Here is a 27,999-nt window from a genome sequence, read left to right as displayed (position 1 = left end):
TCTCCTTTGTGTGGAAAAATAAGATTTCATGCACAATCAAGTTTATCTACCTCAAATCAATAACAGCATTAAAACAGATATAAAAGAAATACAGTTAACCAATTTAAATATTATTGAAAGTCTTGTAGAACTACAGATATGCTGAATGTGAAATTTCCTAGTTGAAAGGTGTGTTGAAAGCGTTTCAGGCAACACTAGAATGCTTTCAAACGATGCGCAGCCACTTATGAAAACTATTCAGGTGCTTTCCCTAATCTGAAAGGGAGTGCTTTTTCATAGCATTAGTTTTATAATGAGCCTTTTCAGGCAAATTTCAAAGGGTGCATGGTTCACATACTTTAAACTAAATTCACTCATAATTTAGCATCCAACAAAAGCTAATGCTTAATTGTCTCTAAAGAGGCTATAGAAGGAAAACATTTTCCTTATTCACAAACATAGGGCTAAACAGTGGAGCTTCCCTCCATTAACATCCCTCCCTAATTTTCATAAGAACAATGGCCCTGTAAAGAGCTGGTCACAAGGAGGCTGAGACTCCCTGGCTTTGCACAGTATTGCCTGTTAGCACTGGTCTGATCACCCTCAGGGGTAACAGCTTCAACAGGGAGGCTAGAAGGGATCAAGATTTGTAGTATCTGTTAACATAGGGGTATCCACGTTTTGTTTGTTTTGTTTGGTTGGTTTTGTTTTGTTTGTTTGTTTGTTTGTTTTGAAATTGGGTCTCACCCTATCATTCAAGCTGGAGCACAATGGCGCCATCATAGCTCACTGCAGCCTGGGACTCCTGGGCTCAAGTGATCCTCCCATCTCAGCCTTCCAAAACGCTGGGATTACAGGCATGAGCCTCTATGCCCTGCATATCCAACAGTTTACTATTGGCTGAGGCCTTGAGAAATGTTATTTCAATTTGTTGAGCCCCACCTAACTTCTTCAATCTCAAAGAGAAGAGGCTGTGTTTCTGATTTGACAGACAGTTAATTATCTGATTTGATGTACAGTGATTAATAGCACAGACAGACTCAAAAAAGCCAGAGGATTGGCTTTACAATCTTTGCTACTTCCTATGTGACATTGGGCAAGTAAATTCAATTCTCTGTGCCTCAACTGGCTCATCTGTAAAACAGGAATAATAAGCGTGCAATTCCTCCAGGACCACAATGAGTATTGAAGAAGTTCATATACATCAAGAACTGAAAACGATACCCTTGTTTAGCTTAAGGAAGTCCTATGTGTATCTTAACTACCATTATACTTCTCATTATTATTACATTCTTCCCAACTGTCACATTTTGGGTCTCTTGGAAAAGCAACAAGTTGTTTTCTTTTATTCATTTATTTTTTCTTTTCTTGTGTGTCTTTCATTTAGTAACACCCCTGGAAAGATCTTCAGATGCTCCATTTTTCCTTTCATGCTAGAATTTTGCCAAGTTGTTAAGGCACAAATGTCTTTTGAGATGTTTGGAGTTAGAGAGAGGGGATCCTTTTAAACAACTGAAACCCAGAAGACGGCAGCTCCCTCACAAGATGACATGTTAAAATACAATGTTTGGAGAAAGCCCTTTTGAAAACACAAAAACTTTTTGAGCCTACCTAATTCGGAGAAAAGTGTAGAAATAAGCAACCAGGAGGGGAAAAAAAAATTTTAAAATTAAAAAAATTCCCGCTCTCATAAAGCTTTTAAATTCTCAAGCAATATTCATAATTGTGACACTTGGCACAATTTGACAGGATCTTATATTGATTCTCAGATTTTAAGACAACAATCATTACATTATTATCTTCAGCCTAAGCAGTGCAGCATAACCTCCTAATTAGGATAAAAAACAGAGCCAGGAGCAACCCCGGCAAGTCACAACAAGTCAATATTTTTAATAAGGATTAATTAAAAAAAACTCTACAAGGTTGTATTAGAGGCAGTTCTGGCATGTCTATTGATTAACAGTTGGCATTACATCTCATAAAGGGCTCATTATGGAAAGCATCAATCTCAGTGCGATGTTTTACCCCTCTTAAATACTATTGATTTGTTTTGATGTGTTTTTTTAAGCACAGTTTGGGAACTGTGAAGATTGAGACCCGGGTCCTGCAATAGCATTGTGCATCACATGAGGGGACATCCAATAGAAATGGCAAAGAGGACTAATATCTTCTGTTTCGCCTCATAGCCGGCTTCTATGGACTTCCCAGGCTGGCAGAGGAAACCTGCTCGTCCACCTTCTCCACTCACCTCTCTTTCTTTTATATATATATCTGTCTCACATATCACATATATTATATATATATATATATATATCACTCATTACATATATATTATCATTATATATATAGGAGGTTCATATGCAAATAAACAATGCCATTTGGAAACCACTTCCATTGCCCTTCCAAACACTGCAGCGCTAGGAATCTGCAGGAAGATAGCACAGCTCGGCCACAGGTGCCTGCAGCTTATGAATATGCAGCTCTGACATTTGAAACTCTTCAGCAGATTTCACAACCCCTTTCTTCATTGACACCAATTCACTCCCAATCACAAGGGTTTTCAAGTAAATAGCGTTGGTTGGAAGCTGCTGCAAATACTTCCTATAGTAATCTCAGTCCGTGCTTCTTAAGATTGCAGACTGATCCCCTTAATAATATTTTAAATACTGAGAAACCTCAATTCTTTTTTTAATAATAATTTTTTTAAAAGTCTATGTGGTTGATGCTAGGTGGCAGTGCTGTGTAATTAAAACTCCAAAGGATTCTGCTGGAACTTGTGACTACAGGCCACTTACTTTTCTGCACACACAATCATAAGGTATAATTATGAGGCAAATATATTAGGAACTCATGGTTCTTTCTTAGAAACTCATTAAGAAACCATGACAAAGACTTTACCACTTGAAGGTCAGTAGTTTTCAAAAAGAACCTAAAATAGGACAAATCTATGTATATATGTTATACAGTTTGATGACCAAATTAATATCAATAATTTATTAGAAAATGTAATATTTAGATAAAACAAATTATATGTTTCTGTTACTGGTGAAATCACATACATACAGTTTCATAAAGCTTCACTGGTGTCTTTTTTTTTTTTTTTTTTTGAGATGGGGTCTCACGCTGTCTTCCAGGCTAGAGTGCAGTGGTGCGATCTCGACTCACTGCAACCTCCTCCTCCTGAGCTGAAGCAATTCTCCCACCTCAGCCTCCCAAGTAGCTCGGACTACAGATGTGCACCACCACACATGACTAATTTTTCTATTTTTAGTAGGGACAGGGGTTTCACCATGTTGACCAGGCTGGTCTCAAACTCCTGGCTTCAAGTGATCCAAGGGCCTTGGCCTCCAAAGTGCTGGGATTACAGGCATAAGCCATCATGCCTGGCCCCCAGTAATTTTTTAATGATGGGAATATCTAAGATATCTGCTATCTGGCTGCTATACTGTAGCCATTCCGGGAATAATTCATTGTTTTAGATGTCTATGGAAACCTAGTATTCAGGCTAAATATAATGTTAGGTATGATGGGGAGACAGTGGTGCATAATTTATGGCCCTCATACTCAAGGATGTTGCACTGCAGAAGAGGAGACTAAATAGCAGACAGACAATGTGGAATGTAAGTGTCAGACTTGCAAGAGGGCACACAGCAATCTGGACAACATGACTCAAGATTGAAAGACTCTGACACTTGCCTCTGTTCCTTCTTCCTCCTGGTGATCCTTTCCCCATAAATAATCTGTGAAAAAAATCCATCCAATTACTTTTTGTCCGAACTGAATTCCCTCCCATAGAGTAGGTGGAAGCAAGGCTGGCCTGGGTGGAGTTCTGATGGGGACTTTGAAATGTGACTGCCTTCGCTTTCCATTCTGGCTCTAGCCTTTACTAGGTGTATGACATTGAGCAAGCGACTGAACCTCTGTTAGTCCTATCACGAAGGAAAGTAACACCGGACCTACCTCTTGTGATTACTGTGAGGAATAATGAGTACAAGCTTGCCTTCTGAGGTGATAAAAAGTAAGTTCTAAAATTAGATTACGGAGACGGTTCTACCACTCTATGGATACACTGAAAATCACTGAATTGTACATTTTAAACAGGTGAACTTTATGATAGCTAAATTTACATCAATAATGCTGTTTAAAAAAAAGATCAATCAACTGTGGTATACAGCATAGAATACTATTAAGTAGTAACAAGGAAAGAATCACTGATACCTGAAAGTAAAAGCTAATGTGTATAAAATGGCTTGGCCCAGTGTATGCACTGAAAATATTAGCTTATCTTTTGGCCCTTCAACCACAGGTTGCATGATCTTGGGAAATTCACTTGGGACACTGGGAAAGCCTCTTCAGGTCTCTATTCCTTCTCTGTAATGTAAGACATTGGACTACAACCCCTATGATTGCTTTCAGTTCTGAGACTATTTTAGATCCCAGGAAATGGTTTCTGAGTCTTCCTAAACTCTTCCTCCAGAGTTTCCCCTTCCCACAGGGCACAGGCTCAGTATATGGTTGCTGCCTGGGAGCTCCCTGCCTCTTTCAGTTGCATGTAAAAGCTATTTTCCACCCAAAGATCCATTCTTACTTTTGTTCACTTTATGGAGCCTGGACTGCATTTGAGTTGTGGAACAAAGAGAGAGAATATCATAATATAAAACAGTTGTCTTCAATTTTGCCTGCACATTAGAGTCACCAAGGCTACTTTTCGAAAACATATCAAAACTCACATCCTGCCCCACACCAATTAATTCTAAATCTCTGGTGGGCCCTAAACAATTACTATTTTTCAAAAGCTTCTCAAGTGATGTCCATGCACAGTGAAGGTTGTGAATCGCTGCTAAGTAAGTTCAGAGTGAGCAAGCTCGCCTAGCTTTAGCAGGGGGCAAGAAGCACTATATGAACTGCATCTTGAAGGGCAGATAGAGATGGATGTACAGTTATAATGAGGGAAGAAAATTTCTAGGGAAGGCAGCACCTCTGTTCCATCTTATTCTAGAAGATGAAAAATTCCTAGAGAGAACTGTATAAATAATCTAGGAAGGAAAGAGAAAGAAATATATTCTGAAGGGATGGTAGGTAATCAAAATCCAGGCCAGGAGATTGGCAAGCAAAAAAACTTATGACTAAAGAAAGGGACAAGACGAAAATACACTGCTGTGGTTACAGTTCCAGGCAATACGGGGAAAGCCCTGTGCCTAAGATCTATGTCTGTACAATAAGGCAAATCTGTTTGCTGCTAAGTCAACTTCAGTGAATTCATCTTATTCATTCATTGGGTCCCTTAGTCTTCCTCCTCTGCTCCAAGTGACACCATATGTATTGCCAATCTCTAATCTAATCCCAGGGTCCATCATTGCTAATCAAATCAGAATGTCAACTCTACTTAATTGGAAGCCCCATACACATTTTTCTCCTGCTCTTAGAGGAACCGAGATAGATAGCTGAAGACTATTGGTTACATACCCAAATCAAATATTGTGACAGTGACATTGATGTATAGACAAAGAAGAGAGCTGGCTAAGAAAAGAAAGGGGAGAGTCTTATATTTTGTGCCTCTGAATTACCAAAAAATGCAGGAAGGTTCTGAATTGTAATTTTCATTAGCTCACAAAAGGCTTAAGGTGCCTCTGGATAATTAAGGACTGGCCATATTTCTATAGAGATCTATTGCCTATAGATCCCTTCAGTGGTATGTTATAGGCAGCTAGCACCACCTTAGAAGGGTTACTTGTTAAATTTTCAGGAATTTCATGAGTTACTTGACTTCAGCCTGAAATTGGTCATGGTAGGAGTATTTGCAATATGAAAATGGGGCAAATGCTGTAAATCAGGGCTCTTCCAATCCCAGAGTACATTTTGAAACATTTACCGTCACACGACAGTTTCAGGACCACAGCTTTGCCCAACTCTTATTGTTTGTAGACTACAATGGGAATGGCTTTCCCTGGAAATCACCAGATAAATTTTTCTTCCCATGTTGATCGACATTATGGTCCAGTATCCCTTTGCTGATGTTTTCTGAGTAGAATAGTAGGACAATTATTCCACTTCTGTCCAAATAATCAATGCCTGTAAAAATGGCCCATAGTGGCCAACTTGGCAAATCGTTGGCCATCAGCTTTGCAGTGGTTTTCAAATACTAATCCATAAGTAGGTCATTTTTATACAAATTGCAATTCCTGAAGACCTCACATATTTCAAAACTCATGCAATTAAAGGTAAATTTTCCCATAGGAATATAGATCTGCAACCATTAGTAGCACATATTTGTTTTATATACATTTTTAATTTTCTCAATATTATTTGTAATATTTTATAGAGGCTACTCATCTAAATGAATAATACAAGGTACACTAGTGGTTGTTAGATCCTTCTCACAAAATTGTCATCACATGCAACCTGCATTTTCATGTTAGTGATTTTAAGGAGCATTTTTCAACATGAATGACAGCACTACCATTTGCTATAGACTGAATGTTTATGCCCTCTGCCTTCATACGTTGAAACCTCACCCCCAGTGGATTGGTGTTACTAGGTGGGGCCTTTGGGAGGTGACTGGGTCATGAGGACAGAGTGCTTATGAATGGAATTAGTATCTTTATAAAAGAGACCCTGGATAACTCCCTTACCCCTTCTGCCTGGTGAGGAGACAGCAAGAGAAACCAAGATGTCAGCCCCCACCAGGCACCCATCTTGTACTTCCCAGCCTCCAACTCTGCAAGGAAAATTTATGTTTTTTTATAAGCCACCTAGGCCATGGTATTCATTGACAGTAGCCCAGCTGAGACATCGTTTAATGACTACCTTGATGGCATATATACAAAATACGTAGCAACAGTGAACATTATAGAGGCATAGCAATAATTACCAAAATTATTTGTATGTAAAAAATAGTGTGATTCCACGATACGAAACACCAGGTATTTGAAATTACTAAGTAAACTAGTTTAGCTGGTGTTAAAGATTATAATTCATCTGGTCTGCTAACTTTAAAACTGTAAATATCCATTTTAATTTGGAGAAATCATATTGTTTCAAATTTTGCGCATAATATACACTTTGTCTTGGTATATCTACATTGTCCTATTTCAAACTCATATAAAATGTTACATACTAGTCAAAAGAAAAACCGGCAATACTTGTTAAAGATGTAAATCCCCCAGCTCTCCTCCTATGTGCATATGGAGTAGGGTGAATTTTTGACAAGCAACCCAGATAACATCAGAAAATTCTAGTGTGGGTGGCATATGTGGTCCAATGAAATATTGATCTAATTCTTCTGCCTTTTGAAAATCCAAGCTGGAAAATCCTTCAATGAAAGCCTTCAGCTTCTATAAAATGAAGCAGGCTTATTTTTATACAGTTAAGTTTACCTTTGTATAAACCAAATATACTGGAAATATATTTCATCATCAGGGGAATGGTTCAATAAGCCATGGCACATCCATGAGCCAGAGGCCAGCTACCACTTTGCACCTTATCAGTCTTAAAAAGCTCTACAGGGACAGTGTTGTATTTGAAAGATTCATGCTACACCTCATTTTAATCATGGACACAATAACCCCCATCTCTTCAAAGTCATTTAGCAGTGAATTTTCAAGAATACATCAAGTAGATTTTCTATGGGCCCATCTGTGCGGCACATTTATTTTCTGTGACTGTGTTGCTGAGCACAATGAAAACCTTGACTACTAATGAACAGGGACCCAGAGAAAGGCCCGGCTGCTGCTGTGGCTTGATGCTGTTCTTGGTGAGAAGAGAATTCTTTTCACCTGGGGTGGCGGCTGCAGGTCTGTCGAGCTGTGGAAGCTTTTCAAGGGAAGCCTTTTCGTAGAGCTGTTTCACTTCCCTCTCATCTTCATCACCTGAAGAGTAATTTCAAATATGGTCTCCTGGCTGAGAAGCCACAAAGCTAAAAGCAATCTTCTCTACCGTGTTTGAATCGACAGAACTTGGGGTTCCAATGAGACATCAATATCTGAAACTATGAGAAACGCTCTGATGTGGAAGCAGTATTAATTTAGAGGTCAAGAACTTGGGCTTTAGAGATGTAACTTCTATACCCTCAGTTTTATCATCTGTAAAATGAGACAAATAATATAATTCATCTTATAGGATTATGGGGAAATTAAGATAAAAGATGTAAAGTTCTTAGCAAACTGATGGCAAATAAGTGTGCAATCTGTCAATACATTATATATGACATTACATATAATATAATAGTATATAATCAATTTAATTTTATCTGTCATTATTACTACTAAGACAAAAAAAAGTCTATAAACCTATTGTTACCATGATCAGTCAGTCAATGCCTGGGGCTGCCAATTCTAAATCATTTTTTGCAAGCTACTAAATATAGGGGAACACCCACTGCCCTCTGAGACTATAGTCTTCAGGATATGGGGTAATTTATTATGTTATCACTGGTGCTTGCCAGGTTATCATACTGGTGAGAATGAGAGGAAAACTCATTCCTGAGCCAAGTACACTTCAACTTAGCATTGCAAATGATAAATATATTTCTAAGGAAACTCATATTATGTTATAGGCTACTGCATCTGTTATGCCTAAATGTATTATAAATGATTTTTTCTGAGTCCACATAGATATCTCAATGATAGATGAGGATCAAATCATCTAATTTTATCAAGTAGTATAAAAGTGTTTCTGTAGCATCTTATCCTCAGAGTTAGTTCAATGTAGAATTTACAAACTGTCACACGTATTTTATCTGATTGGTTGAAACAGTGTAGTTTTTTAATGTGTATAAAACCTTAGCAGGTTGACGGCAGTTTCAAGTTAGCCACGATAGTCACTGTGATTCTGTAGAAAGGCCTAAGAAATTGGTTTAACAAAAGCAGAATGGTGAGAAAGATACTGTTTTTGAAGAATAAATCAGGTGACAAGAAATAATACCAAAAGAAAGACTAAAAGTAAGATCTTAAAGTTTTTCCAAGCTCAAAAGACCTTGTTGGAGCCTCCCCTGAGTCCCTCCCTTTCACAAACTTGTCAAGAGATATTTGTGCGTCCATCACTTCCCACAGCCTACTCTGTTTTGTCATTATTTACCCTTCTGGGATTACTAGATAGTAAACTCCTGAAGGAGAGATATAATACATTCTCATTTATATCTTTTCCCCCAAAGTACCCAGCACAAACTTTGTTCATGGTGTTTATTTAATCTACTGCTGCAGAATTGAAGTGTGAACTGTATGCTTAAACTTCATAGAAAATGCATGTAGAGGAAGGCATTTAAAAATGCAATGAAAAGTGCAAACAGATTTGGCAGTTCAAGAATGAGTATTAATTTAGGCAAAGGGAAATTAATTTCTTTTTAGGTAGGACAAATTGTTTAATATTTAGAACTGCTTTGCAGAATATGATTGCTTTCTTCACGCATGCATTCATTCACTTCATTATGGGAAAGAAGCACAGTAAGGTGGTAAGAAATGTGCTCTGGTGTGGACTGTTTCTGTTCCAGTCTTGTATCAAGCACTATCAGCTAAGTAGTCTTAGATAAGTTACCTCTTTACACCTTGGTTTCCTAACGTGTGAAACAGGAATAACAGTAACAATGATACCTACTTTATGAAGTTATCCTGTGGGTTAAATGAAATAATCCATGCAATGTGCTACATAAAATTAGCCCTGAATTCTATTTGAATCTATCCTGTTTATAGCACTGTACTGTTCACAGGATGGAATTTAAGACACCAGGGCATGGTTTCCTTCATCTAGAAGTTTACAATATACAAGGCAATGAGACACCAAGGAAAAAGTTAATTGTATATGACTAAATGCCATGTTAATTCAGTGGCCACTGAGGGTTGATATAGTTGAATAAGGGAAGAGAAGCATATATTCACTGAGCCTTGTAAGTATCAGGCATTTCTCAGAAAACGCAACTTTGCTTTTTAAAATAATTTTTCTCTGTAGCAGTCAGGATTTTCCCTGAACCCTGAGGAAGGTGGGATTTCAAACTCTGGCCCTTCAACAGAATTGGGGGAATCATGTGGGGGAAAAATGGGGAATCATGAGGAAAGAAAAAGTGATTTTACAAAGAGCAGAAAATAGTCTAAAATAAATTACTAGTTGCCTTAAATTGGGAACCTTAAGCAGTCAATATAAGTTGAGGAACAACAATATTACTAAAAATTGCCAGGTGTGGTGGCTCAAACCTGTAATCCCAGCACTTTGGGAGGCAGATCACTTGAGGTCAGGAGTTCGAGATCAGCCTGGCCAACATGGTGAAATCCCGTCTCTAATAAAAATACAAAAATTAGCTGAGCATGGTGGCGGGCGCCTGTAATCCCAGCTACTCGGGAGGCTGAGGCAGGAGAATCGCTTGAACCTGGGAAGTGGAGGCTGCAGTGGGCCGAGATCACACCACTGCACTCCAGCCTGGGTGACAGAGCGAGACTCCATCTCAAAAAAAAAAAAAAAATTACTAAAAATAGCTAACTTTTAAAAAATGTTTTTCATATGCCAGGAAAGTGAAGTACTTCATATGCATTCTTTCATTTATTCCTCACAGTAGAGATATAAAGTAGGTAGTGTTATTTTCATTCTACACATAAGGAAAAAGGAATTTGAGGAATTTAAACAATTTGCCCCAAATGCCAACATAGTGTGACTTATACCACTAACCAAGAAAGAAATACGTATAGTTACAAAGACAGTTGAGATGAAGGAAGATAGCTTCCTGATTCTCCCAGTTGATACCTATAGAAAGTTAGAAGCTATATATCCACTCTTTCCTCCTATCCAAGGCTGAAAGAAATCTCCACTGAGTAACTATGTTCTCATTCTGACCAACAACTCAAATAGAACAAAAAAGCAAGTGGAATGGCTTCCAAGAGAGGAAGTATGTTCCATTAATTGTTGGCATGGTCTGATGTCATTTTAGACATCGGGAATAATACATATAGGCTGAAAGATCTCTCAAGACACAGTCAAATCCAAGCACAGTAAAACAAAAAGATCTCCATCAATTTAGCTTAAATGACATCGTCTTAAGAAGATGTTCCATTTAGTAAGGCTAAGCAAAATCTGTGTCACTTTACACCTTCTTCTTAAATGAAAACCTTAGAAGACAACCCTCCAACTCAGGACAATATATCAAAATAAACTGACTTACAATCTAAATACTAAGATAATATCTGCATTCTCTATGCTTTAAGAAAATATTCATTATGTCCATGGTGGTTCTAGTGTTCGTTTTGTTGTATGCTGACTTATTTATTTTATAGCACTTCTCACTTCTAAGTTAGCAGTTTAAATTTGTGAGGCCATTCAATTGCTTTCTCCTTAGGATGTGGAACCTCAGAGCCTTTCACTCTATCCTTCTAAAGGGTGAGCCATTTAGTATTAGCTTAAAATGATTAAAATAGACATTAAGGTATGTAGGTTTATCTTAGACAATCATATCTTTGCAAGGAATAAATGTTTCTTTTCATGAATATCAGAGACAACATGAAATGCCTGGCAAGGAGTAACTAAGAATGTACACACCAAATCATCTCTCTCTCTTTCTGACCCTCAACACGTACACATCTTTCCTATAATTCACATCTCTCACGTAAGTTGATTACACATTATAAAAGGATGTTAATTCTTTATTAAATGCAATGAAAGACTACAATAAGAATATACCTCAGTAGGCCAGGTGTGGTGGCTCATGCCTCTAATCCCAGCACTTTGGGAGGCTGAGGCAGGTAGATCACCTGAGGTCAGGAGCTCGAGATCAACCTGGCCAATGTGGTGAAATCCCGTCTCTACTAAAAATACAAAAATTAGCTGGGCACTTTGGCGCGTGCCTATAATCTCAGCTACTCAGGAGGCTGAGACAGGAGAATCACTTGAACTTGGGAGACAGAGATTACAGTGAGTCAACATCATACCAGTGCACTCCAGCCTGGGCAACAAGTGTGAAACTCCATCTCAAAAAAAGAAAAAAGAGAATATACCTCAGTAGTAAACAGTGCAGCCCTTTATATTTTAGAAAGCCTTCTCATGCACGCTGTCTCATTTTATTGTAAGGAAACTAAGGCACCAGGAAGTCATGTGGCTAATATTGGAGGAGAATGCCTGGAACAGAGAGGACTCTAAACAATTGCTAGCCCCTGTGTAGTACTAACTTCTAACTCCGTGTCTGGCTGCAAAGTGATGATTTGTGAACCTAATTTGGCTTGCAGATGTGTTTTATATGGTCCACACAGCATTTTAAAAAAATGAATTCCTTGCCAATATTTTTAAAGGAATATTTTGTAACATAAATAAAATCCAGATTTCCAACTTGCTTTAAAATCAGAACATCTGATCTCACCAGGCCTATATTCCCTGAAGGCAACAATTGGTCGGAACTCAGTGACTATACTCATGTGTTCTCTTTCCCGCTTTGGGCTTGGGGCGTGTCCCGTTCATGTGTGTATGGCCTCCTTACAGGCATCTGAATTTAGATCTCGCACCATCACGTGTTACAAGGCAAAGGTTCCCAGTCCATGGGCAAGTCTGCCAATTTCCCACCAAGAGATGATGGAATGCAGACTGAAATTTAAGAATCTGAATTTTAGAACTGGAATAAACTTGGAAATCACTCAAACTCACGGTTCACAGTCAGCTACTGCAGGGCTCCAGGGGAATCTCAAAAACCATTTCCTTGGTTTTTTTTTTTTTTCAATATTAAAATCTAATTACCGATATACTGAAGTAAATTGGTTTTCTTTTTCTAGTAGAAATTGTCTTATTTTAAATCTTTATGATGGTAGTGCTCTTCCTTACGTGTTTACATCTTCCTTGGAAATACTTCTTCATTTGTCTGTTTGCCTATTTATTTATTTGATATGGCAATTATTATCTCAAGTCATAGTAACATTAGTTGAAGTCACTGCTAATCAAGTGTTTTGATTATGTATGCTTTGAAATAACACACGATCTTGGCAGATAAACATGGGAGACATTTATTTACTACTGAATAAATACAATTTGGTTTTAAATATATTTAAAAATATATCCAAACCTGGGTCCAGTAGGAGTTAAAAATAAAATATATTTTATAGTGAAAATATTAGGAAGCATCTACTTATTTTAACAGCTCATTTTACAGAAGAAAAAGCTGTGGCCTATATAAAGTAAGTGGTTTATGTGAGATTGCTCAATGGGCAAAGCGTGAAACTAACAGTCTAATACAGGTGTTTGCTCCATGATATATGACCTGCCTGAGGTATCTTTCATGGGATATGGAGCATAGCCAATTCTTTCTAGCATAGATTAGAACATTGACTTCTCTAGCATTGGATTGGGAACTACAACAAGCCTTGGGGACAAAAAAACTAATAGCTCACTGTTCCTCCCCTCATGAGAGCTTTTCTGGTGAGGAAGGCAGGGAGAGAAATAATAAAACACAGTGTCATAGGTATCATGATACAAAGAAACAGAAGAGAAACAAATGAAAGAGAAAACAAAAGCAGAAACATTTTTGGAGGCCTCAGGAATGATGATGAGTTCAGTTTTGAACAGGATAAAGTTGGAGGAGACAAATCCAGATGGCGCAGTTGGATATCTGGATAAGGATCTGTGGTAAGCAAGATTTGTTTTCTGTGCTCTTTAGCTCCGATGTCATGTCAATGAATATGTTCCATAGCAAAAGGAACTTTGCAGCTGTCATTAAGATGACTAATCATTTGACTGTGAAATTGGGAGATTATCCTGCATTTCCCAGGTAGGCCCAATGGGATCACATGAACCCTTAAAAGCAGAACTTTCTCTTAGCTGAGAGCAGTATAAAAAGTAATTGCAAGAACGAGAAGAATTTGATATGCCTTTGTGTCAAGGAAATAGAAACTTAAGTCCTACAACCACAAGGAACTAAATTCCACCAGCCACTTGGATGAGTTTGGAAGTAGATCCTTTCCCAGAGCTCCAGAAAGAGATGCAGGCTTGCTGATACCTTGATTTCAGCCTTGGGAGACTCAAAAGAGAGAAAGAACCCTGCTAAGCTACACTGTGCCCAAACTTTTGAACCATGGACCCTGATATCATCAGTAGACGTTGTTGTCTGTTAGCAAATTTGGGGTAATTTTGTTAAGCAGCAATAGAACACTAATATGGCATCTTAGATAAGAGGTTGAGAGGAAAGATGAACTAATTATTTCTCATCCTAACACCTTGCAGTTCAATATTTCAAATGGAGAGTATAACTACAGGTAAATCTGATATGTCATTGGAAGACCAACATTTGTCTTTCACGTGGACATAGAAGTTAGAACAAGAAAGAACTATTATTGGAAGCAAAGAAAGAAACACTATTTATATCTTTAACTATTTTTTATTTTTTGAGACAGAGTCTCACTCTGTCCTCCAGGTTGGAGTGCAGTGGCGTGATCTTGGCTCACTGCAACCTCCACCTCCCAGGTCCAAGCGATTCTCGTGCCTCAGCCTCTCGAGTAGCTGAGACTACAGGTGTGCACCACCATGCCCAGCTAATTTTTGTATTTTTATTAGAGATGGAGTTTCGCCATGTTGACCAGGCTGGTCTCGAACTCCTGACCTCAAATGATCCACCTGCCTTGGCCTCCCAAAGTGCTGGGATTACAGGTATGAGCCAAGGCGACAGGCCAAGAAACATATTTAATGGAAAGAGTCCCCACATACCAATGATTGTATGAGGTGTTTTCTGTTATCCTTTAATTATCATACTAAATCAGTGGGGCACATATATTACTGTTTCTATTTCTTGATGAGAAGACTGGAGCTCATAGATATGAGTCAAAGGCCAACAAGTAATTAGTGGCAAAGTCAAAATAAGCTTTCAGTTAACCCAATCTCTTTGATGGGCAATCTCCGGTGGTTTATTTGTAACATATGCATGAGGTCTGTCATTAAGAATACAATTTTCTGGGTTTACATGCCCATGGCAAAAATGGTCACTTTACAGGCCCAGCTTGGAACAATTCTTGAGCTTTTGAAGAAAGCTTTTGTCAAATAGGACTCTAATCTGCAGGACACACAGTTCTCCCTGAGTGACTGTTCCCTTCTCTCTGACATAAAGTCCTCCAAGAAGGTCATAAGATTTCCCTGCCCCTGGCATCACAGTGAATTCGACCACTGAAGCATATGGTGCCTGATGCTGGAAATGTTGTCCCTCTGAATTCTAGAGTTAATTTTGGCAATCCTAAGCAGGATTCCGCTAAGGATTTCTATGCATTTCTACTCCCTGCAGTGAGGGGCAAGAATTTTCTCGTACCTGCTCCAGGAAATCTGTATATGCATTTTTATCTGGAGAGCCTAACAGATTTTCTCACCTCTGGTCCTTCTTGCTCCACTGTGGTTTGTCCACATTAATCTTCTCACTGATTTATCTCTTCTCATTCCAAACAGCTTGGATGCTATTGCCTCAATTACTTTCTTAGGGAAATTATGCTGTTGTCTAATTGACCTTATTATTAATTTTATTTTCTGTTATCTAATTTATTCCACCCTCTTCTCCCCCTAACCCTTAGTTTCAGGCCATTACCCCTTATTTCTTTCATTTCCAGTCAATCACCTTTTTTTTTTTTTTCCTTCTAAGGCCTTGTAATAATCTCTAACAGCAGCAAATACTTACAGAGAATGTAATGGCCACAACAAAGACACTGGGATGCAAAATCTGTATGTTCTTCAGTCTCTCCTTCCAGTGCAAATATGAACCTCTCCCATTATTATTTAAGAATGGCAGATTCTTTTTTCCTGGACTTTATAACTCATTGCATTATAATGCATCCAAATTTTCTCTCTCCTCTTGTTTCTATCCTTCCCTCCTTTTTCATCCTGCTATTTTCCTCTTCTTTCTCTCTGTTTTTTCTTCATCTCTCTTTTGTCTTCCTTTTTTTCGGTATGCAAGATTTACTGTTTTCATCTATTCAATAGAGGCAACTTTTTATTTGACACATTTTAGAATATATAAAAATAAAAAAATTTGAAAATAGATTCATAATTATAAAAACTAAGATAAGCACCAATGACATTTTGCTACAGTCCTATCATCATAGCTTGTTATGTTTTAACCCAAAGAGAGCTCCATGAAAAGAAATGGTCTCTAACATTTTTTTAAGTAGAGCCTCTATTGTTCACCTTCTTAAAATGTAGAGGACTTTGCCTCCTTCCTGCTCCAGTTGTTATGAAAGAAAGTTATCAATTTCTACTACAGTTCGAGGAAGAAAACCTTTGCTTCAGTCTGGGGACAGGAGGGCATGCTTCATGAAAGTGGTGATAGTTAAGCTCTACTGTCAAAGGGGAGCGTGGGGTCAGTTCTGGAAATACCACAGAGGATAGAAAGAAGGAAGGGGATTCCAGAGAGAGTATGTGGTCTGAGAGAAAGAGGCATAGATTTTGACCAGCAGGACCGCTATTGGAAAAACACTGAGTATTCCCATGTGCCTGGCCATAAAGTGTAACAGAAGTGATGCAGTGGGAATGGAGACTAGGAAGTTGCATCTGCCATTGATCATAAGGGCCTTGAAAAATGACAAGGTCAGAAATGCAGGGAACAGAGAGCCCCTGAAGATTTCAAGTAGAGAAATGAGATGATCCAGACTGTGCTTTGGAAGATTATTCAAGTATAATTGGGAGGCAATATTGTAGGGTAGCAAGAATATGTGTTCTGCATTGGATTGTGCAGATTAAAGTTCCAATTTCTCCCTTTATAGGTAAGATGTGTATGGTATTTGGCAAATTATCTATCATCACTCTACCTCAATTCCCTCATCCGTAAAATGTGGATAATATTACTTACCATGTAGGATTTGTCTTAGTTCAAGTTCTCTGGAATCAGAAACTGAGAGGAGGATTCATGTGTAGGTCATTTGCTAAGGTGCTCTCCCAGCATAGATCTGCAAGGACACAGGGAAGAGGGAATGGGAGCAAGCCAAGGGAAGGATGGATCTCAGACACAGGCCACAGAGATTGGCTTCAACATCATCCTCCTGTGTGACTCAGAGTGCACGTTATAGTTTAGAGATGTCCTGATTTGGGGTAATGGAGCTGAGGATTTTGTACTCCCAGGAGCCACACCTGTGTGACTGGGAGGATGATGGAGTCATTAGCTGGAAGACACCTATCAAGAGGTAGAGTTTTGAGGGGGAGCAGGAGAATCTATTCAACTGTGGACATGATTATCCAAAGGAAACCAGCAAATGAAGAAGAGATATTGCTTTCTCCGACAGAATACCTAAACACAAATGCAAGGTTAATTTTCATGGAGAGAGAAGTAAAATAAACCATTATTAGTCATTTAAATTCCTTCACTTGCCCTGAGAAGAAGAGTGAATCCTGAAGAAGGTAGATTCTTTGCTGAGCAAGGTGATGGGGTGGGAATGCAAGTGGGGTGTGTCTGGAGAGGGGCAGTAGGCTGACAGAGGAAAAGGAAGGGCAGATTTGAGTTAAATGCAGGGAAGAGACCGGGAGATGCAGCAGGATATGCTGGAGAAAGATGCAGAGGAAGAACCTAAAGAAACTTGAAAGAATCTAAGAAGGCTCCAAGTGCTGCACAGAGACAGCAAATTTACAGAATCCAAGAAATTTTTAAGAGAATTGTTCAGAGAGTTTGCTGTGTTTTCTTCCCATGAAAAGTCAGTAAAATCTGTGTCTTGAACTGCTGTCTTCAGGAGTGACTGTTAGGGTGTGGGAGAGGGAATGGGCTCTGCATGAGACAACGGGGCACCTCTTGGTGCTTCCAACAACTACCTTCCCTAAAGTCAATTATATTCAAGTTATACAAGACACCAGTCACTATAAGAAAAAAACTACACAGTAGCTCTGAAAGCAGGGTCTCCAGGCAGTCACAAACAGCCCAGAATGGAGCAGGGACTAAAAACAGTGGAGAGAGAAAGGAAACTGCATCTGAACTCAATTATATCAGTCAGCCAATCAGTTCTCCAAGACACTGTGTATTATTCATAGTAAAAGTTAAAACAAAAAAGAAAATGGAGACTAATCATAAAAAAGCTTAATCATGAAAATAGAGCACACACATCTCTAAACAAAGAGCCTCTGGAGCCAATCACAAGCTCAAAATGAAGAGAGATACAGTACAGTTGTCAACTGGCTGAAGCATCAGAAAAAAATCCTGAGTTAATCAGAAGGCATTCTTTCTATCCAGTGAGCTCGTACCCATTACAATCCACTGTGCTAATGACCATTACTCAAAATGACAACATCGTAACTAAAATCACCATTTGTTCAAGTTAATTTCTTAAAGATCTGTGATTTTCCTCCATTACATTTAATATTTATGAATCCTAACTCACTGGAACTTCTCTATTTTCTGGTTATTACCATTCATTTTCAGCATGTAAAATGAAGGTCATTAAAGTTGGACTTTTCCTTTTCTTTCCCATTTACCTAGCATTACGTCTTTAAAAGGCAATATAATTCCAATCAAATGCTTGGCATACAGTAACAGTTTTGCCTTTACTTGAATATTATGTTATTGGGAACAAAATTCAGGTCCCATTAATTTTGTCGGCTATGTAGAAGTATTTCTCACCTTAAGCAATAGCTACTTTCTAACAAATCTGGCTAGAAAGTCAATACTTTTGGTAGGTAAATCCTGATTTCACTTTGGCTTCTATTGTAAGAGAAGAAAAAAATATTCGAAAGACTTTGAAAACCACTGGCAGAGAAGACATGAAGTTGGCAGGCAGGTTAACGGCATGCTGAGAACAATATTCTGAGTTCTTTCTCCTCACTCTTTCCTCTTTCCCTGGAATTTCTCATTTGATTCATGATTCCTTTGGGATATAATATTCATGGTTCTTGGAACTCAATGCCTTTCTTACTTTTCTGGGAACTTACAGTGTTAAATGAAATTGATTCAGCTTGCCAATGGGTTCTGTAATCAAACAAATGAGATATTCTTTAATGTTACAAATCTTTGGATTCTGAAAAGGAAATGCATACCCTATAGCAGAAAGGACCTAACGGAAAATCTGTGAAAGTTGGGCTACTGAAGTAGCCGCTGCCACACTTGGATTGCCTCACACACACATTCTCATGCCACGGTTCTCATCGCTTTGTATCACTGGAGATGCTGACTTTTAATTAAATATGTTTAACAAAAAGGGAGGTTCAAATCTTCTGCATAACATGCTATACATTGGTGACAGAGTTATCCTTAGACCTCAGTTCTATGTAGTGCTTCCTCACTCCCACTTCTTTTCCAAGTTTAGAAAACACTTTTCTCAGAAAACCCCAGAAAAGTTTCCCACCATTGCCCTTGGACTTCTGTGCATAGATGGAAGGGGAGAGGGGGCAAGCAGAGAGACAGAGAGACCACAAACGAAGTAGAATGTCATGCAGTAAAATGATGACAAAGATAAGAGCTAAGTGAAAAGCAAAGGACTTTGGTCAAACTGAACTGGTATGGAGTGGTCCCTCATGCTGGGAAAATGAGTTGAAGAGGGCCCTTGGAGGGAATCTACTGTAAACAATAAATATGAAAGAAAAACCAACAACCAAACTTAATGCCAGTTTTAGTTTCAAATTAAATGCTTTGTCTTTGGAGAATTCACACGCACACATACACAAAGGGGGATAGAAAGGTATTTCTGTCTTACTTTCTTTGAATCAGCGAGTACATTCAATCATTGTCTTTTGTTGGCTCATCCTCATCTGAAGCAGTGGGTAGTGTGGAAAATGGGGCTTGATGTAAACCAGCCTGGCAAATAAGTATCCCTAAGTTCCAGCTCTTACCAGGCCAGGAGTTTATACCCCCTTCCTACTCAGTGTTGGGACAAAGAAAAGAAAGTTATGCCTTAACTTAATTATAATTAAGACACCATAGACAAAGTAGGGATGAGGTTATTTTTAGGGCTGCCTAAGAAAAAACACAACAAAATGTTCCATCAGCATTTAAAATACTAAATATGTGAGAAAAAAATTTCAGTCTCTTCTTTCTAGGAGCTCGAATTATGACTTAAGGACTTATTTGAAAGCTTGTTGGGGAACATGTCAAAACGATATGAGAAATAAATGCCTTCCTACCTCCCGATGAGCTTATTTCAAAAAGGGGAGAAAATGTGAGGCGAAGGGAAGGATACTGCTGGAAAGATTCAGACAGGCCAGTAAGAATAACAGCAGATGTAGAGAAAGATTATACGGAGAAGGTGAGCATTCACTGCAGCTGCAATCCTGAAAACGGGAGAGAGAACTGTGTAGATTAGATGGAAGGCAGGTTTGGTGAATGAGAGGAGAATGAGAAATGTGGAATTAAAAAGCCTCTGAAGGTGCCGGGCCAGGAAGACTCAGTGGATCCTGGTAATGCAAACGATGGCCAAGAAGTTGACCGCAAATTTGATCCTTCTCTCCAGGAAAAAGATGAGAATGCCAGTTACAAGAAGGTATAAATTGAACCACCAGATAGCAGGCTGGTTAGAGCAGAAACATATTATTCTCTGTGCTACTGAAAGTACTCACACATCTTTATGTTCACAGTCCTTTAAACACAGAGCAACTCAATAAATTCTTATTTATGTGATGCCATCAGCAGTAGCAGCGCCCAGATAGTTTTAGTTTTCCTCTTTTGTTTATAGGCAGAGGGGGATACAATACAATGCATGTGATTTCTTTCTTTTTTTTTTTTTTTTTACTTCATATCAGCTAGTGACTGCCCTTGGAGTTGCAGTGTTAAGTTGGGAATGGAAGGGTTTTGACAGTTTTACCATACATCTTTTTATTCACGATGACTTCTAATCTTGAAACTGGCTCTTTGTTTTAAATCAGGCTTCTATTGATTAACCATGAGACCAAGCACGGCTCACCAGGGGCTGAGGTGGGGTATACACTGTGGAATTAGGACAGTTAAACACTGAAATCGATCCCCCCTTTCTCCTGCCGCTGTTGCTGTAGCAAGCTGTTTCTCCAAGCTATTAATTTTATTATTAGCACACCTGGAGGCATTGCTTCCCTCAGGGAAAAGCAATTCAACTGTGTGTGCCACAAGACTAGTGGCGGATGATCAATGACACAGCTGGGACCGGACAGGGAGTTGCATCCCATCCTCACCTATTTGAAATTTGGGGATGATCTCTCTTGCAAAGTAAGGGACACAGAATCAGGTCTTGTTTCAGATTCTCTCGCTGCACTCTTTCACCAAACTTTAACAAGAACTTGATCTACTGTTTGTTTTTAAAGGAAATAAGGAAATAGAAGTCCAGTAAGTTCTATGACTAAACAGTCCACTTCATTTTGTGGCTTCCTTTGAGCCATTTCCCCATTCTATTTCTTGTATGTAATGGGGAAGAGAAAAAGAGGGGTCACACCTAGATCAGAAGTTGTAAGCTGGCTGCTCAAGGCTTAGCGCCCTCCTTTTCCAAGAGTGATGTTGACTCTGTGAACTGCACAGAAATTGATGCAGTTTTGAAAACAAATTAGTGGCCAGCTTTCAGAAAGCAGGATATTTCATATGAATCTCTAGATATCTGGTTTATTATTTAAAAGTTAGATCCTAACACTGGATCTCTACAACCTATTTTGCAATTGACAGGAATTGAGGAGTGACTGGTCTCTTTGCAGGACTCAAGCGTTCTGTGGTTTCCTGCATTCTCTCTTGGCTCACAGGGCCTGTGAATTCTCCCTGCTCTGTCCCTGGGCAGTTTGAAATTGTAGTCTCTAGTGAAGATTATCCCCACAATTTAAATTATCTGGGAATATTCCAATACAAATAATGCCCTTCTCAGGCTATGACAAATCTCTGTCTTCCTTGATTCATTTCTCCTTTCTTTTCTCCCCATTTAATCCTCTCTCCCTCCCTCCCTTTCTCCCTCTCTCTCTCTATATGTGTATATATACACACACATATATACTCTCTATATATACACACATGTATATATGTATTTATACGAGACATATAAATATCTCATACTCTAGAAAGAAACAAGTTTTAGCAAAAGTACATTTTACAACCGAGAATATGGAAAGAAGACCTAGAGCTAACTTAACTATTTTGAAGGTGTCCAGAAATGAGGTTGAGGCTGCCTTACTTCATGTTCATATGGAAGAACATATATTTATCTGTTCTTACAGCACAAACAATGCTGATTTTGTTGCCAGAGAAGTCCCAGGACAGAGCTTATTCATTGTTCTGATGTTCTGTACTGGCTGGGTAGCAGGGCAAATGCAGTTTACAATGAAAACAGATTTTGATCACAAATAATCAATATACTGAGTTCTATCAGCCCCAGGAAAAAGTATAAAGAAGGCTCTTGGCTCTTATAGTCCAATTTTCTGGATCCTCCAAAGACTGACCCCCTCCTCCATTCCTTTAACAAATGTTGATAGAGCAAATATTACTGTGCTAGGAACTGATTCTTGAACAAGTCATATGGATTAGGTAGCCTTCCACTTGACTGTCCATCATCAGAAATCCATGGGAATCCACTTCTGACTTCCAGCACGCCATGTTGTAGAAATAGCACACGCTTTGGAAGGAGACAGCTGTGGGTTTGAACCGTGGTTCTGCCACTTATTAACTGTGTGTCCCTGTTAGGTTACTTAATCTCTCTGAGTTTATATATCTTGGCTCTTACAGAGAGCACTAGTGAAATGGTTTTAATAATGTCTATCTCTAGTAGAACAGTATAAAATGAAGCAACTGACCAATTCCTTAATGACTCCAGGTTGGATCTAGCTGAATTCACTGACAATCTTGGCATTCAAGATCCCAGAATAGATTGACTTCCTCATGAGGTGTATGGCAAGATATGCTACAGACATAACAGGAGTATGGGTGAGACAGTCAGTTACAGGCAGACCTCCCTCAGTACTCGCTGGAGATTAGTTCCAGGAAATGCCCCCACCCCTCCAAAATTCAAAGATGCCTAAGTTCCTTACATAAAATTGCATGGTATTTGCATGTAACCTACACGCATCCTCTAGTATACTTCAAATCCTCTCTAGTGACTTATCATACCTTATACAATGTATATACTATGTAAAGATTGTTATATTTTATTTTTAACTTTGTGTTATTTTTATTTTTGTATTGTTATTTTCCTGAATATTTTCAGTCCATAGTTGGTTGAATCCACAAACGCAAACCCACGAATATAGAGGGATGACTGTATATTGATCAGAATTTTACAGTTAAGATGTGTAAGAAAGCATATATATATATATATATATATATATATCTTTTCTAACTAAAAGCTGTTAATGAATAATAACAATTATGTGCAAGGATGGGAGTGAGTGGAGGTATAGATGATATGATAGAAGGTTAATACAATTATGTGCCTATAATGACATTTTGGTCAATGAGAGACCACAAAGAGCAAGGTGGCTCCATAATACTATAATTCTTTATTTTTACTGTACTTTGTCTATGTTTATAAGTTTTACTGTACTTTGTCTATGTTTATATGTTTAGAAACACAAATACTCACCATTGTATTATAGTTGCCTATACTATTCAGTACGGTAACATGCTATACAGATTTATAGCCTAGGAGCAATACCATATAACCTACGTGTGTAGTGGGTTACACCATCCAGGTTTGTGTAAGCACATTCTGCGATGCTTGCTCAAAGACAAAATTGCCTAATAATGAATTTCTCAGAATGTATCCCCAGTATTAAACAACGTGTGATGGTAACCATTGAAGATGGGTAATGATCAAATGGGGCTTCATTATATAAATATTGATTTCAAATATATTTAAACATTTTTACAATAAAAAATTTTAAATAATAAAAGGTTTGGTATCCAAATACAGGTGTGTAGATCAGACTGTGGAAAGCTAAGAAAAATAAAGCATAAATAGACTTTATGAAGTTAAATTTATTGTTTATTTAATTTAAATGATTGTCATTTCTTCTTAGGTGATATTTCTTATTTTTTTGGCATTCAAATATGTATTCTTTTATAAAGTGATAATAATGATAGCATTAGTAATAATAGCTCTTATTTATAAATAATAGATCTGCAGCCTGATATTGTAACTGAAGATTCAATGGAACACATCCAGTAAGTTTTATTTTAAAATCAATATTTTCTTTTAAAATTCATGTTTTTGAGGTTTATTGAAACACGTTATTCATGTACATGTTGTCTGTAGCTGCTTTCATGATACAAACGTGAGTTGAGTAGTTGTGATAGAGACCATATGGCCCACATAACCTAAAATATTTGAGCCTTTGCAGAAAAAAATTGTGGATCCCTGATCTTCCTCTACTTCTGACTTGTAGTATGTGCTCAATAAAAGCTTCCACCTTTTCTGTCTGAAAGAACCATTCCCTTAGATCTCTTGTAGGTGACTGAGTACTAATTGGACACATTAATTTAAGCTATTAATGGCTGATAATAGCTTAATATGTCACCACTCCCAGATAGGACACTAAACCCCCCTGCCTTAAAATGCAAATGTTAGCAGAAGTACACAGTTAATAAATCAATTCTAAGAGCTGAGAATACCGAGCTCTTTTCTGGTGGGGGCACTTTTTCCCACTGAGATCCTTTACTGCTTTCTTCCACACATCCTACCAGCTGCTCTTGGTGTTTATTCTATTTTTATAATTGCATGGATTAGTATAAATATATCATAAACCCACAGGGACTAGCTGGTATTCTCTACAATAGTTAAGCCCTTTAGGAAGTAAGTGATGGGGATATAGCGTAGTAGTTAAGAGTGTGATGTTCGGCACCTAACAGACCTCACTGCTTGCTTTGTTAGTAAATAGCCGTATAATTTAGAATCAAAGGCTCAGTGTCCCTGTCTATAAAATGGAGATGGCAACAGCATCCATCCTTCCAAGGTTTTGTGAGGATTAATGAGAAATTTCTAAGAAAGTGTTTATCAGAGCTAACATTTATGAAGCATTTACTATTTTTATCCCTTGAGTTGCAAATGTCAGTATCTCCTAGGGATAATGATCCTTGCTAAATTGGGTTTGTCCAGGGACCAAAAGTTAGAGTGTGTGACCTTCAAAACTGCACCCTGTCCCAACCCCCTGTTCCTTCTCACCGTCATTAATCCCTGACTCAAAACCTAATTTCAGAAGGGGAACAGCTTTCATAAAGTCACAGGTGCCTCACATGAAAATCTCTTCCAAATGTATAATTCTGTAACTCTGCATGCTACCTTAATAGTCTACAGTTCCAGTAATAAAGATAGGTTAATTTTGCATTAGATGAGCTTTAATGTACATTCAGAACTCAGAAACTGGCTCATGTGTTCATTAGTGGAAATCTTGCCTAAAGTGGGTCATGTAGAACTAGAGGAAACTAAGAGACTTTGGGAAGGAAGAAGGCATTTTGCTTCGTGTGTCATCTTCCATTATTTTTGATTAGCTGAAGGGTTGTGAAGCAAATGAGTCTGATATGTTTTTTAATGTGTCACTGGTACACAATGCTTTGCGACATCGCCAGGGAAGTGATTTGTCTCGTGATATTGGCATCCTGTGCCAGACTTCAGCAAAGGGTGTAGGCGGCTGTTATGGCCTCATTACGAGTGAGGGTCACACCTTGTATAACCTTCTCATTTGGCACAATAGCAGTGAGACACCCTTCACAGTGATTTCGTCTTATCTAGAGATGCCATGTGAAGAACCTGAGCTTGAATGAAATAGTCCCACGGCTCACTTTGCCAGTAATCTCGGGCAAAGTGCCTCGCCTTTGAGACTCTCAGTTTCCTCATCCAAAAATAAAAATAAAAAATAAAAAATTATGTTTGCTGAGACAAAGAATGGTGTCTGTAAAGCACATTGCACAATTTCTGTCACATAAGCTCAAATTGACCTATTATCTGTGAAGCTCCATGAAGAGCACTTTGAACATAGTAAGCACTCAATAAATGGTAGTTATCATCATTACTCTTACCATCTTCATTGTCACTGTTGTCATCAAAAGCTGACCGACAAGATCAAAAATTATTTTTACAGGCCTCGTATTCTATAATGCCTCAAGTAGAAACAGTAATAGGCTCAAGTGATAGTATGAACTTCAAATTTAAATCTACACCTACAAAGAGTTATATCTCCTCTGGGCCTTTGACTCTGGCTAGGGTTAAAGGAATTTTTATGTAAAAAATAGAGAAGCCATCCTATATGTTGAAAAGAATGTCCCCACCCCACCCTGCCCTTTCTGTCTGTTACAAACTATGTGATGGAGAGATTCCCCAGGCTGCAAACAAAGGAAAGAACTCAGAGTCTCCACTTAAAGTGAGCTGAAGTGCTTAAGAAAACAAAGATATCCCCTGCCTAAGTTTCCCCAGTGCATATGGGGAATCAGATTCACACTTCCACTTAACAGTCACAGGAATTGTACACCTATGGTGATTTCCCAAGAGTGCAATGCTGAAAATGTACCCCAAGGTGTCAAGAACAAATATGTATAATGATGTCTGCCTTGCCTGACTACAACTGCAGTGTACAAGTCTTAATGGGTGTAAGAGAAATGGGAACTGACACTAAAATGACATTTTTTGTGAACAAGATATATTAAACGTTTTCCACACCTCTTCCTCGCTCCCTCCCTCCCCTATCAACAGGATTTTCCCCTTTGAGAGAAAAGTTTTCAGTCTGTGATTCCATACTGTGGTAGCAATGCAGATTCAAATGCAGGTATTTTTCATTACTCATACTAAACTCTCGCCTGAAAGGGGAAACAGATCCCACATAAGATTTCTCTGCTGCCTCCCTCCTTACATCCTTTGCGTGTATTTAGGTCCTGCAATATCTTTTCCCTTCTTTTCTCAACCTCCCATTAGGTCAGACTGACACGAAAAGCATCATCATCTACCAGCTTCCTAAGTGAAGCTGCGTGCTTACATAACATAGAGAATCAGAAGTCATTTTTTTCCTATTACATCTCAACAAAGGGTTAGTACCGTGAGATTTCCTAACCATAGCGAATATGAGCAAAATCAATAGAAGAGAATTGGGTTCCATCTTCATGATCCTCTCTCAGTGTTAGGAAGAAAGACCTGAAGGATACTGCCTATCTGACTCCATTGGGAGTACATTTTGAAGTCTTTGAATTCAATACATCACACCCAATGTGGTTCTTCTTTTGTAGTACCATATAGCCTTCTACATTGCTCTTGGCCCTCTTGCCGTGTTCTGTATAGACCTTACCTACACTCCTTTCCCCAGTACCAAAATGACCAACTTATGTGTGGTCATTTGTGTTTGGCTCTTATAAGTGTATGCTGGGCTAGCAGCCTGGAAACTTGGTTTCCACACCATGCTTTGCCTCTAGTTAGCTGTGAGCATTTAAGGAATTCCCTTACCCTACATAGAGAGTTCTTCGTTTCTTCACATGTAAATCGAGACACAAGAATACACACACACAAAAAATTCATGTCTTGTATCAACACCAATCCACTGGTAGTTGCTCCATGAATCACTGTGTTGAATGGACCCTGGTACTGCTACCCAGACTCAGCAGAAAAGCCATCAAGGTTGTATGGGTTCTGCCCACACTAAGATGAGAGGAAGGAGGTGGAGCACTGAACACAGCTTTCTGTACCTAGAGTAGCTTCAAATGATATTTATACAAAAAGTATTTTATAATGTTAACAGTAAGAGTTGAGTTGCTAAAGATTTTCCTTGAGAATAAGATTATTCCTTTCAATACTGTGAAGTCATGTACGGAAGTTGCTAATGGATCCGGCAACATGTCAGTATGCCAGCAAGATCACCTTCCCTGTCCCTGCTGCCTTGTCATGTTATTTCTGTGTGAAAAAGTGAGAATTCAAGTACTATTGGGGTAAGAGAATTTTTAACAAGTTTTGAGTCTCACTATGTCTTCACTGTATTGTAAGCACACCTAAACAAATTGCCTACCTGACTCTATTGGGAGTGCATTTTCAAGTCTTTGCAATCAATAGATCACCCCTAATGTGGTTCTTCTTTTGTAGAACCATATAGTCTCATGCAATGGTATCCTACATTGCTCTTGGCCCTCTTGCCCTGTTCTGTATCGACCTTACCTACACTCCTTTCCTCAGTGCTAAAATAACCACTTTTCCCTGTTCTAATATG

The 27,999-nt window shown here is 38.5% G+C and overlaps 1 protein-coding gene across 6 annotated transcripts in view; it reads right to left on the bottom strand.

Moving 5' to 3' along the window:
• TENM2 (teneurin transmembrane protein 2) overlaps nucleotides 1–27,999 on the bottom strand; it is a 3,238,122-nt gene that overhangs the window by 1,040,264 nt on the left and 2,169,859 nt on the right. The window lies entirely within an intron of this gene.

The sequence above is a fragment of the Pan paniscus genome, chromosome 4, assembly GCF_029289425.2.
Source record: "Pan paniscus chromosome 4, NHGRI_mPanPan1-v2.0_pri, whole genome shotgun sequence".
Lineage (NCBI taxonomy): Eukaryota > Metazoa > Chordata > Mammalia > Primates > Hominidae > Pan > Pan paniscus.
Note: the sequence above shows the minus strand (reverse complement) of the source record. Positions and strands in the feature narration are given on the sequence as shown.